Source organism: Pteropus medius, unplaced genomic scaffold (assembly GCF_902729225.1).
Source record: "Pteropus medius unplaced genomic scaffold, Ma_sr-lr_union100, whole genome shotgun sequence".
Classification (NCBI taxonomy): Eukaryota; Metazoa; Chordata; class Mammalia; order Chiroptera; family Pteropodidae; genus Pteropus; species Pteropus medius.
Genome location: NW_024344240.1, coordinates 20,940,322 through 20,950,902, shown reverse-complemented (window position 1 = coordinate 20,950,902; position 10,581 = coordinate 20,940,322).

Sequence of the window (10,581 nt, the reverse complement as noted above, 5' to 3'; positions counted from 1 at the left end):
CAAGAGCCAGATGAACAGTTGATTTAGTGTCAGCGAATTCCTTAGTACAGTATGGGTAAAAATTCCCATAATTTGAGGTGAAGCTAACACATCACTGTCCCAGATGTCCCAAGGTGGGTCATTGCATTCTACCATGATTCAGCCCTTGATCTGTAGGATGAGACTGTCACTGAAAACACTGTTCAGTTATAGTAATGCCTGTCTCACTTTTACGGAGTAAGGAACATCAGTGTTGACGGTGAGTTCTCTACCTTCCCTTCTGTGCATGCTCCAGAAACGGACAAAAGCGTGCTATTAAAAATGTGGTCCATGGACCAGCAGCATCAGCATTGCCTGGAAGCTTGTTAGAAATGCAGAAAACCAGGCCTTACCCTAGATCTGTTGAATTAGGATCTGCATTTTAAGTAGGTCCCTGGGAGATCTATACGTACGCTAGTATGAAAAGCGATGTGTGGAAATGCTGCGTCGGAGCAGAGTGATTCCTGTTGTTAATTCAGGTGGCCGATCCCCACCCCAAACCTACTGAATCAGAATCTCTAGAGAAAGGGCCCAGGAATTACGTTTTTACTAAACATGTTAGTCTATTCTCATGCACAATAATAGGGGAGAATCAGTGTTCTATGGAAAGCGGCCCAACTTCAGCTGCACTTTTTTATTCAGTTAACTTATCTCTTATTTCGGATGATACTCTTGCTGGCCATAAGCCAACCAGTAGGCACATATTTGAGTGGATTTGACTTGAAATAATAATTCCATAATGTACAGCATCTTTACAGTATCTGCATGTCCTAGCAATGTTGTTTCTCATCTCTTTAATCGTATCATAACTTACGATGCTATATACTTGCTTTCTCTAAAACCATAATTCAACCAGGATAGTTTTTCTTTCTTGTAACACCTGATGCCCCTTTTATATTGTTTAATGCATCCTTTATTATCTTGATATGAAAGAGCTACTATATAACTTACCTGATGTATAGTTGAAGTGTAATGTCTTATATAAATAAGAAATTAAGGGAAGTAATACCTAATAAAATAACATACTCCAATATATTGATGTGTGAGCACAACCACACTGAAGCCACAATGAAGTCATCAACCACTTGCATCCTTATGGGTGATCACAGTAGGCACCACTGTAAAGTGGCCTGATACAGGTGGGAGGGGTTGTATTGCTCACTTAAATACTGTGAACATCATCACTATTCATGATGTCAGCTTCTGAATTAGTGGACTTTTTTTTTATTGAAGTATAACTGACAAAATATTAGTTTCGTGTGTACAGCATAGTGATTTAACATTTGTATGTATTGAAAAAATTTATCACTGCAATAAGACTAGATACTATCAGTCACTATACAAATTTAGTACAATGTTATTGATGGTATTCCCCTTCCTATACATTACATCTCCATGACTTTATAATTGGAAGTTAATACCTCTTGATCCCCTTTACCTATTTTGAACCCCACCCCACCTCCCCTTTGGCAATCACCAGTCTGTTTTCTGTATGAATATGGGTTTTACTTTGTTTTATTTTTTAGAGTCCACATATAAGTGAAATCATATGATATTTATCTTTCTCTGTCAGAATTATTTCACTTAGCATAATATCCTCAAGGATATCCATGTTGCTAATGAAAAGATTTCATTTTTTATGACTGAGTAGTATTCTGTTGGTTATATATACCACATTTTCTTTATTCATTCATCCATCAATAAGACACTTGGGTTATTTCTATATCTTAGCTGTCATAAATAATGCCATGAACATAGAGGTAAACATATCTTTTCTGATTAATGTTTTTACTTTCTTCAGATAGATAACCAGTAGTGGAATTTCTAGATCATATGATAGTTCTTTTTCTTAATTTTTTGAAAAAGCTCCATACCGTTTTCCACAGTGGCTGCACCAATTTACATTTCTACCAACAGTGCATGAGTGTTCTGTTTTCTCTACATCTTTACCAACAATTGTTATTTCTTGTCTTTTTGGTAATAGCCAGTCTGACAGGTATGAGGTGATATCTCATTGTAGGTTTGATTTGCATTCCCCGATGATGTTGAGCATCTTTTCATGTGCCTGTTGGCCATCGTATGTGTTCTCATAGGAATGTCTATTCAGATTCTCTACCCATTTTTTAATCAGATGTTTTTGTTAGTGAGTGGTGTGAGTTATTTATATATTTTGGATATTAATCCCTTATTGGATAAACAATTACCTTTTCCCATTCAGTAGGTTGCCTTCTTGTTTTGTTAATGGTTTCCTTTGCTGCGCAGAAGGCTTTTAGTTTGATGTAATCCCCTTTGTTTATTTTTTGCTTTTATTTGCTTTGCCATTGGAGTTAGATCCAAAAACAAAAAATAAACCATTGCTGGGAGCTTACTGCCTGTGTTTTCTTCCAGGAGTTTATGGTTTCAGGTCTTACATTCAAATCTTTGATCCCTTTTGAGTTATTTTTTGTATATGGTGGTCCAGTTTCATTCTTTTGCATGTAGCTGTCCAGTTTTCCTAACACCATTTATTGAAGAAAATATTCTTTCCCCTTTGTATATTCTCGCCTCCTTTGTTGTAAATTAATAGACGGTATATGCATGGGTTTTTTCTGGACTCTCTATTCTGTTCCATTGATCTATGTCTTTTTATGCCAATACCATACTGTTTCTATTACTGTAGATTTGCAGTATAGTTTGAAATCGGGGAGAATAGTACCTCTGCTTTGTTCTTGTTTCAAGATTGCTTTGGCTATTTGGGGTCTTTTGTTGTTTCATACAAATTTTAGAGTTGTTTGTTCTAGTTCTGTGAAAAATGCCATTGGAATTTTGATAGGAATTACACTGAATTTGTAGATTGCTTTGGGTAGTATGGACATTTTAACAATACTAATTCTTTCGATATGTGAGCATGGAATATCTTCTCATTTATTTGTGCCGTCTTCAGTTTCTTTCATCAGTGTCTTATAGTTTTCAGTGTACAGGTCTTTTGCCTCCTTGGTTAAGTGAATATTATTCCTAGGTATTTTATTCTTTTTGATGCAATTGTAAATGGATTGTTTTCTTGATTTATCTTTCTGATAGTTTGTTTTTAGTGTAAAGAAAGTATAAAGAAGCACAGCACACTTTTGTATATTAATTTTGTGTCCTGCTACTTTATTGAATTCATTTATTCTAAAAGTTTTTTTTCTTTTTCTGAATCTTTCGAGTTTTCTACATATAGTATCATGTCATCTGCAAATAGTGACAATTTTATTTCTTCTTTTTCTATTTGGAGGCCTTTTATTTTTTTTTCTTGCCTAATTGCTGTGCCTTGGACTTCCAATAGTATGTTCAATAAAAGTGGGGAGAGTAGGCATCCTTGTCTTGTTTTCGATCTTAGAGGGAGGGCCTTTAGGTTTTCACCATTGAGTAGGCCCAGGGCACACCACAGTTCAGCCTTCTTACTTCTGATTCTCTTCCCCCACAGTACACCCTCCAGTAGGAGAGTACACATTTGAGGTTCAAAATGCAAAAGGCTACCACAGCACATTATCTATCTATCTATCTATCTATCTATCTATCTATCTATCTATCTATCTATCTATCTATCTATCATCTATCTATCTATCATCTATCATCTATCTATCTATTTATCTATCTATCATCTATCTATCTATTTATCTATCTATCTATCTTCTATCTATATATCTTTCTATATTAGGGTGCTAATTTTAGGTAAATTAAAGTATAGACTCACTATTCACATTCTGCCACAAATTAACAAAATAACCCAACTTTTAGTGGGTGATTTTGCTTGCTTTCACTTCTAGGTCAACCAATACTATTTCCTTGTTTGGGCTACCCTTTGCTTGCCCTTTCATACTTCTTCTTTAGACCAGTGCCAAAGATTTCTCTTTCATTTTCCTGACTCTTGAGAAATCCTGTTTTGCTTAATCTGAGTTACCTGGAATTACACTTCAGTTCCAAATCAAAGTGCCACAACAGCCAATAGACCATGAAGGAAATATTCCCAGAGCCTCCACCAAGTACATCATGATCCAGGCAGCACTTTTCTTAATCTTTCTAAATGAAGCCACAGTACTTTCTTTTTCATCACTTATATCCTTTCTTTCAGAATCTTCATGTTTTCTGTCTTTTAAGGAATACAGACAGCCCTTTCACCTTTTTCAAATTGGTCCCAGGAACCTCCACTTGGATCCTATATCTCTGTCCTGGTCATTTGTCCGCATAGGACAATTTACATCCATGTCTCTGGCACATCTGTATTGTCTCCTCAGCTCAAATAATACTGTTGGAAGTCTCGCCATTAAAGAATTTAATCCATTCAACTACTAACATAAAAGTTAATGGAAGATGCAGCCCCTGAAGTCAGAGCCTGGATTTAGCCTGGGCTCCAATACTCCCTTGCTATGTGAGCTTGAGAGTTATTTAAACTTTCTGGATTGTTGCTATTTTCTCCCTTAACCACATCAATATTTTGTGGTGAGGATTCCTTGAGGTTGTATAAACAAAGTACATATTACAGTCCTGGCATATAGTAAATAATAAATATTAGCTGCTGGTATTTTTACCATGCATGATGTACTCTACTGGCCATTCTTATGCTAGGTAATGTGGATATAAAGAAGGAAAATACACTTTCTATTCAATGAATTTATAGTTCAATGGCAAGAAACAGACATGTAAACAGTAATTATTGTACCTCAATATGAATCTTCAGGTTTCTCAGAGGGCAGTTTATCAGTACAGAAATTTTCAAATCATATAATTTATTGAAGTAATAAAACATTTTTAAACTTTTAATTCAATTTTATTTATAAATCTAGTGAATATAGCAATTAGTTTTAAGGGGTTTTTACAATTTAGTTACTTATTATTTAGATATTTTAAACCCTTTAATAAGTTCTTTTTTTCTGTTAAATTTTGCAACTGTCTAATATACAAAACCTCACACACTTGAACAACTCTAGGAAAGCTAATAATTATAATCTCAAAGTCTGCTAATCATACTATTTACAAACTTAGCAAAATTGTCATACCTTTCAAAGCCTGAATCAGTAAAGTACACATTTGAAATTAGAATCATAAGGTGAATCTGTTAGACAGCTAAATGCTAAATTTTTAAATATTACAAACATTTTTAATACCAAATATGCACAGGTTATTCCAAAATTTAACATAAAGTATTAGTCAAAGTTTGAATTACTTCATTCTGTATATTTAATTTTAAGTCTTTCAGAGGTTGAAGACCTTTACCAACTAAGGAAACAATTGTACCATCCCAAACATTTTGGAATTAGCTTAGTGTGTGGAGATGGCATGTGACCAAACACTGTGCCCTGGGTGCAAGATCTGAGCTCCCTTATCCAGAGTGATTCTTTTTATTTTAAAGAGGGATGAGCTGAGTGTCCATTTATAGTGACTTTTCTTTCAGGGACTTCGAATTGTGCCCTGTGGGAGGTACACTTATAGAACCCTATTCTCAGGGTTCAAGTTACACTTTACCTGCTCATCAGAACTGATTGCATCCTGCAATACTGTAAACTCATCCCATTTATCATTACATTTTCATTTATAATTTATGTACACTTAACATTATACTTCTGGAGTTTAACAAATCTATTTAACTCTGATCCTACTCTAAACTCTAAATTCTTTTCTTCCTGGGCCCTCTTGTATAGTCAGGAAGAAGCCTGTCTAAAATGTAGTCAGGCTGAGGGAACAGTAAGGCCCTCTTGGTCAGGGAGATGAAAAGATTTAAGTACCTCGTTGTGTGCTGGGTGATGCTGCCATAATTTGTGGTGTCTGATTCTGGAGGAAATATAAGGGACAGGATCCAGAGCACTGATGGAAGAATTAGCTTCAAACACCAGAATAGTGTGGGTTGATAGTAATAGTAATATATCATAATTTGTATTAATTAACATAACTATATGTTGTAAACACATTAAACACAAAACATTTGTTGTATATTGAAATTGCAACTTCAATTTTGTCTCTCAAATTCTGTTTAAAATGTCTACACTAGAATGTAAACCACATGAAAGGAGGACTTTTTATTCATCATATTCACTGCTACATCCCCAACACCTAAAACAGCGCTAGGTACCTACTCAGCACATGATAAACATTTGCCGAATGAATGAATGAATGAATGGGGTGAGGAGATTCTTTCCTTACTCTTAGGTGAATACTCTATCTGATCCCAAATTGTTTTGGTCTTGTTCAGGTAATAACAGTTTCAATTCTGTAATAAAATCTCAAGTTATAATAGGCTCAATTTTGTCATTAGGGCACCAGTGTCAGAGAGATGTCTGGGCCTTCTTAGCAGTAGATATTTAAAGCTGAATCTTGTGGGGTGCTTACATGAAGGTGATGATGGTTTGGGGTGGTAACTGAAACTATAGATGTTGCAGAGGATAAAACATCATATTAATAAAATATCACCCATTAACAACTTAGCACAAATTAAAGTAGCTGCATTTCACTGATAAGGACCTGCAGGGTTGAAAAAGGTTAAATAATTTATGGTGGTGATGTGTGTGTGTGTGTGGGGAGGGACTGTTGGATGGAAGCAGTACTAAGAAATTCGAATTAAGGAGTTAAGAGGGCATTTAGAGATTATCTGGTCCAATCTCCGCATTTCATAATTGAAGAAACTGAATAAAAACAAGAAATGACAGCTCTGCAGGATCTGGGGGGACAAACACTTCTAGAGCCAGGCAGTCCATATATAGGACAATAAAAAGTAGAAATATTACAGGAAGTGACACCTGATGGAGGAAATTGGACGCTCAGACAACTTTGTTAGAGGAAGGAGAATTTATTAGGGCGGCAGAACACATGAGGCTCTACAAAAGCACAAGCTCATTCTGGTTGGAGTTCTTACAGCTTATATACCCTGGCAGTGTCCATGCAAAGGGCGCATGATTCCTTTGTCTAAGGGTCTACGTGCACTTCATGGCTCAGGATGGGAGGGGGAGTTTCAGGTGAGACTGCAAGGGGGAAGGAATTCCCGGACCACCTGTCCAATCTATTTATAGATCGTTAGGTGTGGCAAAAGTTTCTAGAAGGCAATTTAAAGATCTATAGGGTGTGGTTAATCTACAATCAGCTGAGTCCGTCATTTCTGCAAGCCTTTTCCTTTGCATTTTTCAGACACCTCCTCTCTTAGAAGTGTAAGGGAAAATTTGTACTTCAATAGAAAACTATAGACTTTCTATGAGAACACACCCTTCTGGGCTCTCTGATTCTGATTCTACAGGAGCTATTTTACCACTCTATCTGTAAACTGTAGAAAACTGGTAACAATACAAAATAATCTTGTCCATAGATGTGTAAATTCTGTCCACAGAGGTTCAGCTGAACTTCCTCCCCAAGTTTTGCCTCCTATGACACATTTATTTCAATATTACTGTCTTTGAATTCTCTCTTGAACCGATTGTAACACCTCGCCGCTTTTATCATTAATGAATTAAATACAGTCTTTAACACACTTCATTTTTATGTCTGTATGAGAGTTGCAATTGTTACATTTGTTTCAAAATTATCTTTAACAACAGAGACTATGGTGAACTCGTGCAGATCCTCCTGCTCCCTCCAGATGACTATTTGCAGATGTGGATGTTGGTCAGTGTTGCCAGATCTCCAGTTTTTCAAGGGAAGCTGAAAATCTAATTTTTGTAAATGTGTGAAACCTCTTTATTTTAAAATATTGACAACTAATTTTTTTTTAAGTTAAAAAAAAAAGAAAGAAAAAATGTGTGTGCCCAAGACAACTCATTGGTTGATGATCCAGCCCATTGGCCAGGTTGGGTCAGGAAAGTAGGGGAAACTTGGATCCAAGGAGGACCATTATACTGACTTGTTTGTTCCTCTTCACCACAAATCTGTGAAGTAGATATCACTCCATTTCACAGGATGGATGCAAAGAGGCCAGGTGTCAGAAGGTGATGGTAGCAGCAGGACCAGATCTAAGTTTCCTGTCCAGCACTGTCTTCCCTACAGCCAGGAACAGTGAGAGTTGGAGAAGAAGAAAAGATGGTCAGGCTTTACAGATTTGCCTGGGCCCAGGGCAAGCCCTGTGAGATCATCAGGTTCACAGGAAATGTCAGCTGGGAGATCCTTTATTGAGTGAGCGGATTTTCACAGGTTTTATAACCCACTACCTTCTCCAAGGTGAGGAAGGCAGAAAGGAATTCTAGTTTGATAGTGACAATGATTTTATCTTTAGGCTTGTGGACTCTGATGTAATTACTGATAATCAGACAGGAGGGTTTTCAAAGTTCATTGCTGGCATTTGGGCTAAAGTCAGTACTAGAAAATATAGATTTGGTAGCCATCAGTGCTGAGGGAAAGCCAAGAAGGAGAGAAGAGCCCTTGAAACAGAATAGAATTAGGAAATATGATAAGGACGCTGGGAGACTAATCTAAAGAGAAATTTTCAGAGCACCAGTGTCTGGGCACAGCCACCTTGAATCTTTTTAGCATGAAAACACTGGTTCCATTGCTCTTGATGAAAATGACAAAGTTAATATTGCCAGTTAATGCTATTTCAGAGATACAAGCTAACCACCATGGGAACACAGGGAACATCTCAATGGCGAATGGAGAGTTAGGAAAAACATCACATGGAAGGTGATGTTTAAGATGGACTTCACAGGATGAATAAGAGTTTGCAATGCCATGAAGTGAGAGAAAAGGGGAAGCAGGCAAAGACACAGGGCTAGGAAGGAACTGGACTGGATAAGTAGCAGAGGTTAATCATGTAGGTCTCATATAGCATGTTAAGACACTTGGACCTCAACCAGCTAGAAATAGGAGCCATGAAGGGCATGAAGCAAAACAGCAATATCAGATTTGTGTTTTGGAAAGACCCCTCTGACTGCAGTGTGTCAAGGTGATCAACACAGCTGGCTCTGGGGAAGTCATCTAAGCAAGACATGATGATAGCTGGAAAGAATGGAGAAACAGAAGCGAACCAGTTGAAAGATATTTAGGAAATTCAGTTGGTACATCTTAGTATGGAAGATGAAGGTGAACAATTAAGGAAGCTTCCAAGGTTTCTGGCTTGGGAAACTGGATGGCTAGTGATACCATTGTCCAAGGCATGGAACATTGGAAGAGGAGAAGATTTACAAAGGGAAGAAGATGAGTTAACTTTTATGTATATCTAATTGGAGGTGCCTGTGGAACATCCAAGTAGAAATATCTGCGAAGCAGAAAGACATTTGACTAATATGCCTATGAAGAAAGGGTAATATAATTAGTAACCAAATAAATGCAAATGTAAATGTCAATAAGATATTTCCCACATATCATGTTAAGAAACAACAACAACAACAACGACAATAATACAGAGTTTGCAAAGATTGGTGATATGTGTAATCCTCCACACTGCTGGGAGAGTGGGGTGGTGGTATATAAAATGAAATGAAGAGCAATTTGAGAATATGTATAAAAATAACATTTCAGGAATTTGCCTTAGGGAAATAATCTTGAATTTAGAAAAAGAATTAAATTTTCTTCAAAGGTATTTATTGTTACATTGTTTATAGTAGTACTAAATTGGAAATAACTCACAACAATCAAGGCTTGAATGAATGATTGTGTAAAATTCCACCCTGCCATTCAAAATAATGTTTTTGAGGAGTACTCAATGACATGAAAATATTCAAACATATTGTTACATTTTAAATAACAAGTTAAAACTTCACATGATTTTATTTTTAAGGAAAAAAAATGTTTTAAAAAGTGACTGGATGGACAGAATCCGAATGTCATCTAGGGTTTTCCCTAGGTGTTGGGATTGCAGGTATTTTAAATGTTTGATTTTGCTTCTCTCTATTTTATAAACTTTCTATAATGAGCACGTTTTACCTTTATAATAATAAAGCTAATAAATAATAACAAATAATGTCACCATAATAAATAAAAATGGATAGTTGGAGAGAGGGATTAGGCATTTGAAATGAATGGTCACATAAAATATCTATTTTTGAAGTAAAAAAAAAAAGCAATAATAGCTATTTTTAAAGACCTTTGCCAGATTTATGATGGTGTTAAAGTACCATTGCCAGCATGGGCCTGGTAAATTGAGAAGGGAAGGACAAGCCTCAAGGTTAAGGACAGGGGTCCATCAATCTGCTGATATTATATTACAGTTTTGCATGTAAGTAGAGGCATTTGAGTATTTTCTGTGACAAAGCTGTAATCCAAAGTTGTTCCTCAGGTCAGAATTGAGTATATATGTCCAAGATCAAGTAAGATTCTTTCAACAAGAAAAGAAACAAATGTGGTTGGAGACATAAGCTGTAGTGCAGAAGCCTCTGGAAATATGATTCTCTTCGTAAGGCTTCTAGGAAGACCATCTTCAAATAGTGAACGATTATTGGTTTCAATTTTTTTTTTTTTTTTTTGAGCAACCTAACAGTTGAAATCTTCGTTCTCTGCTAATTTATATATGAAACAGAGAAAAGCAAGGTACTCTGTGGAAGCAGAAAGTGGTGAAAAAGATACAAGGTCTGGTGCTCTGCTAGCCTGTCGACTTCCATCCGGCCTTTACATCAGTCCAAATGCATCTGT